The sequence below is a fragment of the Tribolium castaneum genome, chromosome 7, assembly GCF_031307605.1.
Source record: "Tribolium castaneum strain GA2 chromosome 7, icTriCast1.1, whole genome shotgun sequence".
In the NCBI taxonomy this organism is placed as follows: domain Eukaryota; kingdom Metazoa; phylum Arthropoda; class Insecta; order Coleoptera; family Tenebrionidae; genus Tribolium; species Tribolium castaneum.
In genome coordinates, this window is record NC_087400.1 from 216,651 (window position 1) to 232,650 (window position 16,000).

A 16,000-nucleotide genomic window follows, 5' to 3' on the forward strand; every position below is an offset into this window, starting at 1 on the left:
CTCGGAAACTGTAAGACTTAGAGCAACGAACAAAAAACCATCTGATAGCGCTTAATTTTATCTATTTTTTCGACTAAACCCGGAGCCGCTCCGGGTAACGGTTCCGGCTACAGAGGCGATCAAAGTTTTTCACTAAAAAAATTCATAAAAAAAAAACTAAAAGTCGTAGAGCAATGCGGTTTGTTCGGTTGAATTCTACGGCTCATTTTACATAATATATCAATTTTTCACAAGAATTAAAAATTTAAAAATTTTTGCCTAAATTTAGGGTAGCCATTTGTCATAGTGAAAAATTTTATTCATTAAAAAAATTCATAACTCGGAAACTAAAAGTCATAGAGCAATGCGGTTTGTTCCATTGAATTCAGCGGCTCATTTTCTGTATTATACCAACTTTTCACGAGATTTAAAATTTTCAATTTTTTTGCTAAAATTTCTTGCGTAATTCTTACTTACCTTCAAAGAGGTGAAAAAAAAAATTTTTTTTAAACTCACTCCAGTAAATTTTTATGGACTTCTACATGTCTTAACAACCCACAAAAGTTGTTTTTAGTCCACAAAAAGTCCATATGTTCGATTTTTAGAAGTTTGATTTTTCAATTTTCGTCGCAATTTTTGTCGATTTTGGGTACCCGGAACTTTTGTCAAGCAATAGCTCCGGAACTATCAGAGATAACCCCATGAAGTGTATTATCGTTGGAAAGCTCTTTAAATTATCTATCTTTTTCAAAAAAAATTATTGTTCTCCGACTAATAGTTTTCGAGCAAATTGGAGACAAATGCAAAAATTGGGAAAATTTTAAAAAATTCATAACTAAAAAACTATTGGGAATTTGGCAATTTTCTCGATGCCAATCGATTCCCCGGATCATTTTGCATAGGTATGGATCAAAATAGTTCCACTTTTTCGAATAGTTTAGCCAGAAATGAGAAAATAAAAAAAATTAAAAAAAAGTTAACACCCCCCCCTTAAAATCGGTCAATTTTTAAAGTGTCTCTAAATCAACTAAAACCGATTCTATCTTATAGATTTTGATGTTCTCTTTCCGATCTAAAAAAGCGTTTTCTCCTAGCTCTTTTAGTTTGGCCGTAATCGGCGTTTGAAAATTGAAAATTTTTTTGCGAGATATCGCCTTGAGTCCTATGCCATTTTGTAGAGTTTTTTATTCCGGTTGTCCTCCATTTTTCCGTTTCTCGATAACTCTAATAGTTTCGCCGTAATTAGCGGTTGAAAATTGAAAAAAAGTGAAAATGGAAACCTTTTTTTGCGTTTTTCTCGGAAACTGTAAGACTTAGAGCAACGAACAAAAAACCATCTGATAGCGCTTAATTTTATCTATTTTTTCGACTAAACCCGGAGCCGCTCCGGGTAACGGTTCCGGCTACAGAGGCGATCAAAGTTTTTCACTAAAAAAATTCATAAAAAAAAAACTAAAAGTCGTAGAGCAATGCGGTTTGTTCGGTTGAATTCTACGGCTCATTTTACATAATATATCAATTTTTCACAAGAATTAAAAATTTAAAAATTTTTGCCTAAATTTAGGGTAGCCATTTGTCATAGTGAAAAATTTTATTCATTAAAAAAATTCATAACTCGGAAACTAAAAGTCATAGAGCAATGCGGTTTGTTCCATTGAATTCAGCGGCTCATTTTCTGTATTATACCAACTTTTCACGAGATTTAAAATTTTCAATTTTTTTGCTAAAATTTCTTGCGTAATTCTTACTTACCTTCAAAGAGGTGAAAAAAAAAATTTTTTTTAAACTCACTCCAGTAAATTTTTATGGACTTCTACATGTCTTAACAACCCACAAAAGTTGTTTTTAGTCCACAAAAAGTCCATATGTTCGATTTTTAGAAGTTTGATTTTTCAATTTTCGTCGCAATTTTTGTCGATTTTGGGTACCCGGAACTTTTGTCAAGCAATAGCTCCGGAACTATCAGAGATAACCCCATGAAGTGTATTATCGTTGGAAAGCTCTTTAAATTATCTATCTTTTTCAAAAAAAATTATTGTTCTCCGACTAATAGTTTTCGAGCAAATTGGAGACAAATGCAAAAATTGGGAAAATTTTAAAAAATTCATAACTAAAAAACTATTGGGAATTTGGCAATTTTCTCGATGCCAATCGATTCCCCGGATCATTTTGCATAGGTATGGATCAAAATAGTTCCACTTTTTCGAATAGTTTAGCCAGAAATGAGAAAATAAAAAAAATTAAAAAAAAGTTAACACCCCCCCCTTAAAATCGGTCAATTTTTAAAGTGTCTCTAAATCAACTAAAACCGATTCTATCTTATAGATTTTGATGTTCTCTTTCCGATCTAAAAAAGCGTTTTCTCCTAGCTCTTTTAGTTTGGCCGTAATCGGCGTTTGAAAATTGAAAAATTTTTTGCGAGATATCGCCTTGAGTTTTATGCCATTTTGTAGAGTTTTTTATTCCGGTTGTCCTCCATTTTTCCGTTTCTCGATAACTCTAATAGTTTCGCCGTAATTAGCGGTTGAAAATTGAAAAAAAGTGAAAATGGAAACCTTTTTTTGCGTTTTTCTCGGAAACTGTAAGACTTAGAGCAACGAACAAAAAACCATCTGATAGCGCTTAATTTTATCTATTTTTTCGACTAAACCCGGAGCCGCTCCGGGTAACGGTTCCGGCTACAGAGGCGATCAAAGTTTTTCACTAAAAAAATTCATAAAAAAAAAACTAAAAGTCGTAGAGCAATGCGGTTTGTTCGGTTGAATTCTACGGCTCATTTTACATAATATATCAATTTTTCACAAGAATTAAAAATTTAAAAATTTTTGCCTAAATTTAGGGTAGCCATTTGTCATAGTGAAAAATTTTATTCATTAAAAAAATTCATAACTCGGAAACTAAAAGTCATAGAGCAATGCGGTTTGTTCCATTGAATTCAGCGGCTCATTTTCTGTATTATACCAACTTTTCACGAGATTTAAAATTTTCAATTTTTTTGCTAAAATTTCTTGCGTAATTCTTACTTACCTTCAAAGAGGTGAAAAAAAAAATTTTTTTTAAACTCACTCCAGTAAATTTTTATGGACTTCTACATGTCTTAACAACCCACAAAAGTTGTTTTTAGTCCACAAAAAGTCCATATGTTCGATTTTTAGAAGTTTGATTTTTCAATTTTCGTCGCAATTTTTGTCGATTTTGGGTACCCGGAACTTTTGTCAAGCAATAGCTCCGGAACTATCAGAGATAACCCCATGAAGTGTATTATCGTTGGAAAGCTCTTTAAATTATCTATCTTTTTCAAAAAAAATTATTGTTCTCCGACTAATAGTTTTCGAGCAAATTGGAGACAAATGCAAAAATTGGGAAAATTTTAAAAAATTCATAACTAAAAAACTATTGGGAATTTGGCAATTTTCTCGATGCCAATCGATTCCCCGGATCATTTTGCATAGGTATGGATCAAAATAGTTCCACTTTTTCGAATAGTTTAGCCAGAAATGAGAAAATAAAAAAAATTAAAAAAAAGTTAACACCCCCCCCTTAAAATCGGTCAATTTTTAAAGTGTCTCTAAATCAACTAAAACCGATTCTATCTTATAGATTTTGATGTTCTCTTTCCGATCTAAAAAAGCGTTTTCTCCTAGCTCTTTTAGTTTGGCCGTAATCGGCGTTTGAAAATTGAAAAATTTTTTGCGAGATATCGCCTTGAGTTTTATGCCATTTTGTAGAGTTTTTTATTCCGGTTGTCCTCCATTTTTCCGTTTCTCGATAACTCTAATAGTTTCGCCGTAATTAGCGGTTGAAAATTGAAAAAAAGTGAAAATGGAAACCTTTTTTTGCGTTTTTCTCGGAAACTGTAAGACTTAGAGCAACGAACAAAAAACCATCTGATAGCGCTTAATTTTATCTATTTTTTCGACTAAACCCGGAGCCGCTCCGGGTAACGGTTCCGGCTACAGAGGCGATCAAAGTTTTTCACTAAAAAAATTCATAAAAAAAAAACTAAAAGTCGTAGAGCAATGCGGTTTGTTCGGTTGAATTCTACGGCTCATTTTACATAATATATCAATTTTTCACAAGAATTAAAAATTTAAAAATTTTTGCCTAAATTTAGGGTAGCCATTTGTCATAGTGAAAAATTTTATTCATTAAAAAAATTCATAACTCGGAAACTAAAAGTCATAGAGCAATGCGGTTTGTTCCATTGAATTCAGCGGCTCATTTTCTGTATTATACCAACTTTTCACGAGATTTAAAATTTTCAATTTTTTTGCTAAAATTTCTTGCGTAATTCTTACTTACCTTCAAAGAGGTGAAAAAAAAAATTTTTTTTAAACTCACTCCAGTAAATTTTTATGGACTTCTACATGTCTTAACAACCCACAAAAGTTGTTTTTAGTCCACAAAAAGTCCATATGTTCGATTTTTAGAAGTTTGATTTTTCAATTTTCGTCGCAATTTTTGTCGATTTTGGGTACCCGGAACTTTTGTCAAGCAATAGCTCCGGAACTATCAGAGATAACCCCATGAAGTGTATTATCGTTGGAAAGCTCTTTAAATTATCTATCTTTTTCAAAAAAAATTATTGTTCTCCGACTAATAGTTTTCGAGCAAATTGGAGACAAATGCAAAAATTGGGAAAATTTTAAAAAATTCATAACTAAAAAACTATTGGGAATTTGGCAATTTTCTCGATGCCAATCGATTCCCCGGATCATTTTGCATAGGTATGGATCAAAATAGTTCCACTTTTTCGAATAGTTTAGCCAGAAATGAGAAAATAAAAAAAATTAAAAAAAAGTTAACACCCCCCCCTTAAAATCGGTCAATTTTTAAAGTGTCTCTAAATCAACTAAAACCGATTCTATCTTATAGATTTTGATGTTCTCTTTCCGATCTAAAAAAGCGTTTTCTCCTAGCTCTTTTAGTTTGGCCGTAATCGGCGTTTGAAAATTGAAAAATTTTTTGCGAGATATCGCCTTGAGTTTTATGCCATTTTGTAGAGTTTTTTATTCCGGTTGTCCTCCATTTTTCCGTTTCTCGATAACTCTAATAGTTTCGCCGTAATTAGCGGTTGAAAATTGAAAAAAAGTGAAAATGGAAACCTTTTTTTGCGTTTTTCTCGGAAACTGTAAGACTTAGAGCAACGAACAAAAAACCATCTGATAGCGCTTAATTTTATCTATTTTTTCGACTAAACCCGGAGCCGCTCCGGGTAACGGTTCCGGCTACAGAGGCGATCAAAGTTTTTCACTAAAAAAATTCATAAAAAAAAAACTAAAAGTCGTAGAGCAATGCGGTTTGTTCGGTTGAATTCTACGGCTCATTTTACATAATATATCAATTTTTCACAAGAATTAAAAATTTAAAAATTTTTGCCTAAATTTAGGGTAGCCATTTGTCATAGTGAAAAATTTTATTCATTAAAAAAATTCATAACTCGGAAACTAAAAGTCATAGAGCAATGCGGTTTGTTCCATTGAATTCAGCGGCTCATTTTCTGTATTATACCAACTTTTCACGAGATTTAAAATTTTCAATTTTTTTGCTAAAATTTCTTGCGTAATTCTTACTTACCTTCAAAGAGGTGAAAAAAAAAATTTTTTTTAAACTCACTCCAGTAAATTTTTATGGACTTCTACATGTCTTAACAACCCACAAAAGTTGTTTTTAGTCCACAAAAAGTCCATATGTTCGATTTTTAGAAGTTTGATTTTTCAATTTTCGTCGCAATTTTTGTCGATTTTGGGTACCCGGAACATTTGTCAAGCAATAGCTCCGGAACTATCAGAGATAACCCCATGAAGTGTATTATCGTTGGAAAGCTCTTTAAATTATCTATCTTTTTCAAAAAAAATTATTGTTCTCCGACTAATAGTTTTCGAGCAAATTGGAGACAAATGCAAAAATTGGGAAAATTTTAAAAAATTCATAACTAAAAAACTATTGGGAATTTGGCAATTTTCTCGATGCCAATCGATTCCCCGGATCATTTTGCATAGGTATGGATCAAAATAGTTCCACTTTTTCGAATAGTTTAGCCAGAAATGAGAAAATAAAAAAAATTAAAAAAAAGTTAACACCCCCCCCTTAAAATCGGTCAATTTTTAAAGTGTCTCTAAATCAACTAAAACCGATTCTATCTTATAGATTTTGATGTTCTCTTTCCGATCTAAAAAAGCGTTTTCTCCTAGCTCTTTTAGTTTGGCCGTAATCGGCGTTTGAAAATTGAAAATTTTTTTGCGAGATATCGCCTTGAGTCCTATGCCGTTTTGTAGAGTTTTTTATTCCGGTTGTCCTCCATTTTTCCGTTTCTCGATAACTCTAATAGTTTCGCCGTAATTAGCGGTTGAAAATTGAAAAAAAGTGAAAATGGAAACCTTTTTTTGCGTTTTTCTCGGAAACTGTAAGACTTAGAGCAACGAACAAAAAACCATCTGATAGCGCTTAATTTTATCTATTTTTTCGACTAAACCCGGAGCCGCTCCTGGTAACGGTTCCGGCTACAGAGGCGATCAAAGTTTTTCACTAAAAAAATTCATAAAAAAAAAACTAAAAGTCGTAGAGCAATGCGGTTTGTTCGGTTGAATTCTACGGCTGATTTTACATAATATATCAATTTTTCACAAGAATTAAAAATTTAAAAATTTTTGCCTAAATTTAGGGTAGCCATTTGTCATAGTGAAAAATTTTATTCATTAAAAAAATTCATAACTCGGAAACTAAAAGTCATAGAGCAATGCGGTTTGTTCCATTGAATTCAGCGGCTCATTTTCTGTATTATACCAACTTTTCACGAGATTTAAAATTTTCAATTTTTTTGCTAAAATTTCTTGCGTAATTCTTACTTACCTTCAAAGAGGTGAAAAAAAAAAATTTTTTTAAACTCACTCCAGTAAATTTTTATGGACTTCTACATGTCTTAACAACCCACAAAAGTTGTTTTTAGTCCACAAAAAGTCCATATGTTCGATTTTTAGAAGTTTGATTTTTCAATTTTCGTCGCAATTTTTGTCGATTTTGGGTACCCGGAACTTTTGTCAAGCAATAGCTCCGGAACTATCAGAGATAACCCCATGAAGTGTATTATCGTTGGAAAGCTCTTTAAATTATCTATCTTTTTCAAAAAAAATTATTGTTCTCCGACTAATAGTTTTCGAGCAAATTGGAGACAAATGCAAAAATTGGGAAAATTTTAAAAAATTCATAACTAAAAAACTATTGGGAATTTGGCAATTTTCTCGATGCCAATCGATTCCCCGGATCATTTTGCATAGGTATGGGTCAAAATAGTTCCACTTTTTCGAATAGTTTAGCCAGAAATGAGAAAATAAAAAAAATTAAAAAAAAGTTAACACCCCCCCCCCTTAAAATCGGTCAATTTTTAAAGTGTTTCTAAATCAACTAAAACCGATTCTATCTTATAGATTTTGATGTTCTCTTTCCGATCTAAAAAAGCGTTTTCTCCTAGCTCTTTTAGTTTGGCCGTAATCGGCGTTTGAAAATTGAAAATTTTTTTGCGAGATATCGCCTTGAGTCCTATGCCATTTTGTAGAGTTTTTTATTCCGGTTGTCCTCCATTTTTCCGTTTCTCGATAACTCTAATAGTTTCGCCGTAATTAGCGGTTGAAAATTGAAAAAAAGTGAAAATGGAAACCTTTTTTTGCGTTTTTCTCGGAAACTGTAAGACTTAGAGCAACGAACAAAAAACCATCTGATAGCGCTTAATTTTATCTATTTTTTCGACTAAACCCGGAGCCGCTCCGGGTAACGGTTCCGGCTACAGAGGCGATCAAAGTTTTTCACTAAAAAAATTCATAAAAAAAAAACTAAAAGTCGTAGAGCAATGCGGTTTGTTCGGTTGAATTCTACGGCTCATTTTACATAATATATCAATTTTTCACAAGAATTAAAAATTTAAAAATTTTTGCCTAAATTTAGGGTAGCCATTTGTCATAGTGAAAAATTTTATTCATTAAAAAAATTCATAACTCGGAAACTAAAAGTCATAGAGCAATGCGGTTTGTTCCATTGAATTCAGCGGCTCATTTTCTGTATTATACCAACTTTTCACGAGATTTAAAATTTTCAATTTTTTTGCTAAAATTTCTTGCGTAATTCTTACTTACCTTCAAAGAGGTGAAAAAAAAAAATTTTTTTAAACTCACTCCAGTAAATTTTTATGGACTTCTACATGTCTTAACAACCCACAAAAGTTGTTTTTAGTCCACAAAAAGTCCATATGTTCGATTTTTAGAAGTTTGATTTTTCAATTTTCGTCGCAATTTTTGTCGATTTTGGGTACCCGGAACTTTTGTCAAGCAATAGCTCCGGAACTATCAGAGATAACCCCATGAAGTGTATTATCGTTGGAAAGCTCTTTAAATTATCTATCTTTTTCAAAAAAAATTATTGTTCTCCGACTAATAGTTTTCGAGCAAATTGGAGACAAATGCAAAAATTGGGAAAATTTTAAAAAATTCATAACTAAAAAACTATTGGGAATTTGGCAATTTTCTCGATGCCAATCGATTCCCCGGATCATTTTGCATAGGTATGGGTCAAAATAGTTCCACTTTTTCGAATAGTTTAGCCAGAAATGAGAAAGTAAAAAAAATTAAAAAAAAGTTAACACCCCCCCCCCTTAAAATCGGTCAATTTTTAAAGTGTTTCTAAATCAACTAAAACCGATTCTATCTTATAGATTTTGATGTTCTCTTTCCGATCTAAAAAAGCGTTTTCTCCTAGCTCTTTTAGTTTGGCCGTAATCGGCGTTTGAAAATTGAAAATTTTTTTGCGAGATATCGCCTTGAGTCCTATGCCATTTTGTAGAGTTTTTTATTCCGGTTGTCCTCCATTTTTCCGTTTCTCGATAACTCTAATAGTTTCGCCGTAATTAGCGGTTGAAAATTGAAAAAAAGTGAAAATGGAAACCTTTTTTTGCGTTTTTCTCGGAAACTGTAAGACTTAGAGCAACGAACAAAAAACCATCTGATAGCGCTTAATTTTATCTATTTTTTCGACTAAACCCGGAGCCGCTCCGGGTAACGGTTCCGGCTACAGAGGCGATCAAAGTTTTTCACTAAAAAAATTCATAAAAAAAAAACTAAAAGTCGTAGAGCAATGCGGTTTGTTCGGTTGAATTCTACGGCTCATTTTACATAATATATCAATTTTTCACAAGAATTAAAAATTTAAAAATTTTTGCCTAAATTTAGGGTAGCCATTTGTCATAGTGAAAAATTTTATTCATTAAAAAAATTCATAACTCGGAAACTAAAAGTCATAGAGCAATGCGGTTTGTTCCATTGAATTCAGCGGCTCATTTTCTGTATTATACCAACTTTTCACGAGATTTAAAATTTTCAATTTTTTTGCTAAAATTTCTTGCGTAATTCTTACTTACCTTCAAAGAGGTGAAAAAAAAATTTTTTTTTAAACTCACTCCAGTAAATTTTTATGGACTTCTACATGTCTTAACAACCCACAAAAGTTGTTTTTAGTCCACAAAAAGTCCATATGTTCGATTTTTAGAAGTTTGATTTTTCAATTTTCGTCGCAATTTTTGTCGATTTTGGGTACCCGGAACTTTTGTCAAGCAATAGCTCCGGAACTATCAGAGATAACCCCATGAAGTGTATTATCGTTGGAAAGCTCTTTAAATTATCTATCTTTTTCAAAAAAAATTATTGTTCTCCGACTAATAGTTTTCGAGCAAATTGGAGACAAATGCAAAAATTGGGAAAATTTTAAAAAATTCATAACTAAAAAACTATTGGGAATTTGGCAATTTTCTCGATGCCAATCGATTCCCCGGATCATTTTGCATAGGTATGGGTCAAAATAGTTCCACTTTTTCGAATAGTTTAGCCAGAAATGAGAAAATAAAAAAAATTAAAAAAAAGTTAACACCCCCCCCCCTTAAAATCGGTCAATTTTTAAAGTGTTTCTAAATCAACTAAAACCGATTCTATCTTATAGATTTTGATGTTCTCTTTCCGATCTAAAAAAGCGTTTTCTCCTAGCTCTTTTAGTTTGGCCGTAATCGGCGTTTGAAAATTGAAAATTTTTTTGCGAGATATCGCCTTGAGTCCTATGCCATTTTGTAGAGTTTTTTATTCCGGTTGTCCTCCATTTTTCCGTTTCTCGATAACTCTAATAGTTTCGCCGTAATTAGCGGTTGAAAATTGAAAAAAAGTGAAAATGGAAACCTTTTTTTGCGTTTTTCTCGGAAACTGTAAGACTTAGAGCAACGAACAAAAAACCATCTGATAGCGCTTAATTTTATCTATTTTTTCGACTAAACCCGGAGCCGCTCCGGGTAACGGTTCCGGCTACAGAGGCGATCAAAGTTTTTCACTAAAAAAATTCATAAAAAAAAAACTAAAAGTCGTAGAGCAATGCGGTTTGTTCGGTTGAATTCTACGGCTCATTTTACATAATATATCAATTTTTCACAAGAATTAAAAATTTAAAAATTTTTGCCTAAATTTAGGGTAGCCATTTGTCATAGTGAAAAATTTTATTCATTAAAAAAATTCATAACTCGGAAACTAAAAGTCATAGAGCAATGCGGTTTGTTCCATTGAATTCAGCGGCTCATTTTCTGTATTATACCAACTTTTCACGAGATTTAAAATTTTCAATTTTTTTGCTAAAATTTCTTGCGTAATTCTTACTTACCTTCAAAGAGGTGAAAAAAAAATTTTTTTTTAAACTCACTCCAGTAAATTTTTATGGACTTCTACATGTCTTAACAACCCACAAAAGTTGTTTTTAGTCCACAAAAAGTCCATATGTTCGATTTTTAGAAGTTTGATTTTTCAATTTTCGTCGCAATTTTTGTCGATTTTGGGTACCCGGAACTTTTGTCAAGCAATAGCTCCGGAACTATCAGAGATAACCCCATGAAGTGTATTATCGTTGGAAAGCTCTTTAAATTATCTATCTTTTTCAAAAAAAATTATTGTTCTCCGACTAATAGTTTTCGAGCAAATTGGAGACAAATGCAAAAATTGGGAAAATTTTAAAAAATTCATAACTAAAAAACTATTGGGAATTTGGCAATTTTCTCGATGCCAATCGATTCCCCGGATCATTTTGCATAGGTATGGATCAAAATAGTTCCACTTTTTCGAATAGTTTAGCCAGAAATGAGAAAATAAAAAAAATTAAAAAAACGTTAACACCCCCCCCTTAAAATCGGTCAATTTTTAAAGTGTCTCTAAATCAACTAAAACCGATTCTATCTTATAGATTTTGATGTTCTCTTTCCGATCTAAAAAAGCGTTTTCTCCTAGCTCTTTTAGTTTGGCCGTAATCGGCGTTTGAAAATTGAAAAATTTTTTGCGAGATATCGCCTTGAGTTTTATGCCATTTTGTAGAGTTTTTTATTCCGGTTGTCCTCCATTTTTCCGTTTCTCGATAACTCTAATAGTTTCGCCGTAATTAGCGGTTGAAAATTGAAAAAAAGTGAAAATGGAAACCTTTTTTTGCGTTTTTCTCGGAAACTGTAAGACTTAGAGCAACGAACAAAAAACCATCTGATAGCGCTTAATTTTATCTATTTTTTCGACTAAACCCGGAGCCGCTCCGGGTAACGGTTCCGGCTACAGAGGCGATCAAAGTTTTTCACTAAAAAAATTCATAAAAAAAAAACTAAAAGTCGTAGAGCAATGCGGTTTGTTCGGTTGAATTCTACGGCTCATTTTACATAATATATCAATTTTTCACAAGAATTAAAAATTTAAAAATTTTTGCCTAAATTTAGGGTAGCCATTTGTCATAGTGAAAAATTTTATTCATTAAAAAAATTCATAACTCGGAAACTAAAAGTCATAGAGCAATGCGGTTTGTTCCATTGAATTCAGCGGCTCATTTTCTGTATTATACCAACTTTTCACGAGATTTAAAATTTTCAATTTTTTTGCTAAAATTTCTTGCGTAATTCTTACTTACCTTCAAAGAGGTGAAAAAAAAAATTTTTTTTAAACTCACTCCAGTAAATTTTTATGGACTTCTACATGTCTTAACAACCCACAAAAGTTGTTTTTAGTCCACAAAAAGTCCATATGTTCGATTTTTAGAAGTTTGATTTTTCAATTTTCGTCGCAATTTTTGTCGATTTTGGGTACCCGGAACTTTTGTCAAGCAATAGCTCCGGAACTATCAGAGATAACCCCATGAAGTGTATTATCGTTGGAAAGCTCTTTAAATTATCTATCTTTTTTAAAAAAAATTATTGTTCTCCGACTAATAGTTTTCGAGCAAATTGGAGACAAATGCAAAAATTGGGAAAATTTTAAAAAATTCATAACTAAAAAACTATTGGGAATTTGGCAATTTTCTCGATGCCAATCGATTCCCCGGATCATTTTGCATAGGTATGGATCAAAATAGTTCCACTTTTTCGAATAGTTTAGCCAGAAATGAGAAAATAAAAAAAATTAAAAAAAAGTTAACACCCCCCCCTTAAAATCGGTCAATTTTTAAAGTGTCTCTAAATCAACTAAAACCGATTCTATCTTATAGATTTTGATGTTCTCTTTCCGATCTAAAAAAGCGTTTTCTCCTAGCTCTTTTAGTTTGGCCGTAATCGGCGTTTGAAAATTGAAAATTTTTTTGCGAGATATCGCCTTGAGTCCTATGCCATTTTGTAGAGTTTTTTATTCCGGTTGTCCTCCATTTTTCCGTTTCTCGATAACTCTAATAGTTTCGCCGTAATTAGCGGTTGAAAATTGAAAAAAAGTGAAAATGGAAACCTTTTTTTGCGTTTTTCTCGGAAACTGTAAGACTTAGAGCAACGAACAAAAAACCATCTGATAGCGCTTAATTTTATCTATTTTTTCGACTAAACCCGGAGCCGCTCCGGGTAACGGTTCCGGCTACAGAGGCGATCAAAGTTTTTCACTAAAAAAATTCATAAAAAAAAAACTAAAAGTCGTAGAGCAATGCGGTTTGTTCGGTTGAATTCTACGGCTCATTTTACATAATATATCAATTTTTCACAAAAATTAAAAATTTAAAAATTTTTGCCTAAATTTAGGGTAGCCATTTGTCATAGTGAAAAATTTTATTCATTAAAAAAATTCATAACTCGGAAACTAAAAGTCATAGAGCAATGCGGTTTGTTCCATTGAATTCAGCGGCTCATTTTCTGTATTATACCAACTTTTCACGAGATTTAAAATTTTCAATTTTTTTGCTAAAATTTCTTGCGTAATTCTTACTTACCTTCAAAGAGGTGAAAAAAAAATTTTTTTTTAAACTCACTCCAGTAAATTTTTATGGACTTCTACATGTCTTAACAACCCACAAAAGTTGTTTTTAGTCCACAAAAAGTCCATATGTTCGATTTTTAGAAGTTTGATTTTTCAATTTTCGTTGCAATTTTTGTCGATTTTGGGTACCCGGAACTTTTGTCAAGCAATAGCTCCGGAACTATCAGAGATAACCCCATGAAGTGTATTATCGTTGGAAAGCTCTTTAAATTATCTATCTTTTTCAAAAAAAATTATTGTTCTCCGACTAATAGTTTTCGAGCAAATTGGAGACAAATGCAAAAATTGGGAAAATTTTAAAAAATTCATAACTAAAAAACTATTGGGAATTTGGCAATTTTCTCGATGCCAATCGATTCCCCGGATCATTTTGCATAGGTATGGATCAAAATAGTTCCACTTTTTCGAATAGTTTAGCCAGAAATGAGAAAATAAAAAAAATTAAAAAAAAGTTAACACCCCCCCCTTAAAATCGGTCAATTTTTAAAGTGTCTCTAAATCAACTAAAACCGATTCTATCTTATAGATTTTGATGTTTTCTTTCCGATCTAAAAAAGCGTTTTCTCCTAGCTCTTTTAGTTTGGCCGTAATCGGCGTTTGAAAATTGAAAAATTTTTTGCGAGATATCGCCTTGAGTCCTATGCCATTTTGTAGAGTTTTTTATTCCGGTTGTCCTCCATTTTTCCGTTTCTCGATAACTCTAATAGTTTCGCCGTAATTAGCGGTTGAAAATTGAAAAAAAGTGAAAATGGAAACCTTTTTTTGCGTTTTTCTCGGAAACTGTAAGACTTAGAGCAACGAACAAAAAACCATCTGATAGCGCTTAATTTTATCTATTTTTTCGACTAAACCCGGAGCCGCTCCGGGTAACGGTTCCGGCTACAGAGGCGATCAAAGTTTTTCACTAAAAAAATTCATAAAAAAAAAACTAAAAGTCGTAGAGCAATGCGGTTTGTTCGGTTGAATTCTACGGCTCATTTTACATAATATATCAATTTTTCACAAGAATTAAAAATTTAAAAATTTTTGCCTAAATTTAGGGTAGCCATTTGTCATAGTGAAAAATTTTATTCATTAAAAAAATTCATAACTCGGAAACTAAAAGTCATAGAGCAATGCGGTTTGTTCCATTGAATTCAGCGGCTCATTTTCTGTATTATACCAACTTTTCACGAGATTTAAAATTTTCAATTTTTTTGCTAAAATTTCTTGCGTAATTCTTACTTACCTTCAAAGAGGTGAAAAAAAATATTTTTTTTTAAACTCACTCCAGTAAATTTTTATGGACTTCTACATGTCTTAACAACCCACAAAAGTTGTTTTTAGTCCACAAAAAGTCCATATGTTCGATTTTTAGAAGTTTGATTTTTCAATTTTCGTTGCAATTTTTGTCGATTTTGGGTACCCGGAACTTTTGTCAAGCAATAGCTCCGGAACTATCAGAGATAACCCCATGAAGTGTATTATCGTTGGAAAGCTCTTTAAATTATCTATCTTTTTCAAAAAAAATTATTGTTCTCCGACTAATAGTTTTCGAGCAAATTGGAGACAAATGCAAAAATTGGGAAAATTTTAAAAAATTCATAACTAAAAAACTATTGGGAATTTGGCAATTTTCTCGATGCCAATCGATTCCCCGGATCATTTTGCATAGGTATGAATCAAAATAGTTCCACTTTTTCGAATAGTTTAGCCAGAAATGAGAAAATAAAAAAAATTAAAAAAAAGTTAACACCCCCCCCTTAAAATCGGTCAATTTTTAAAGTGTCTCTAAATCAACTAAAACCGATTCTATCTTATAGATTTTGATGTTCTCTTTCCGATCTAAAAAAGCGTTTTCTCCTAGCTCTTTTAGTTTGGCCGTAATCGGCGTTTGAAAATTGAAAAATTTTTTGCGAGATATCGCCTTGAGTCCTATGCCATTTTGTAGAGTTTTTTATTCCGGTTGTCCTCCATTTTTCCGTTTCTCGATAACTCTAATAGTTTCACCGTAATTGGCGGTTGAAAATTGAAAAAAAGTGAAAATGGAAACCTTTTTTTGCGTTTTTCTCGGAAACTGTAAGACTTAGAGCAACGAGCAAAAAACCATCTGATAGCGCTTAATTTTATCTATTTTTTCGACTAAACCCGGAGCCGCTCCGGGTAACGGTTCCGGCTACAGAGGCGATCAAAGTTTTTCACTAAAAAAATTCATAAAAAAAAAACTAAAAGTCGTAGAGCAATGCGGTTTGTTCGGTTGAATTCTACGGCTCATTTTACATAATATATCAATTTTTCACAAGAATTAAAAATTTAAAAATTTTTGCCTAAATTTAGGGTAGCCATTTGTCATAGTGAAAAATTTTATTCATTAAGAAAATTCATAACTCGGAAACTAAAAGTCATAGAGCAATGCGGTTTGTTCCATTGAATTCAGCGGCTCATTTTCTGTATTATACCAACTTTTCACGAGATTTAAAATTTTCAATTTTTTTGCTAAAATTTCTTGCGTAATTCTTACTTACCTTCAAAGAGGTGAAAAAAAAATTTTTTTTTAAACTCACTCCAGTAAATTTTTATGGACTTCTACATGTCTTAACAACCCACAAAAGTTGTTTTTAGTCCACAAAAAGTCCATATGTTCGATTTTTAGAAGTTTGATTTTTCAATTTTCGTCGCAATTTTTGTCGATTTTGGGTACCCGGAACTTTTGTCAAGCAATAGCTCCGGAACTATCAGAGATAACCCCATGAAGTGTATTA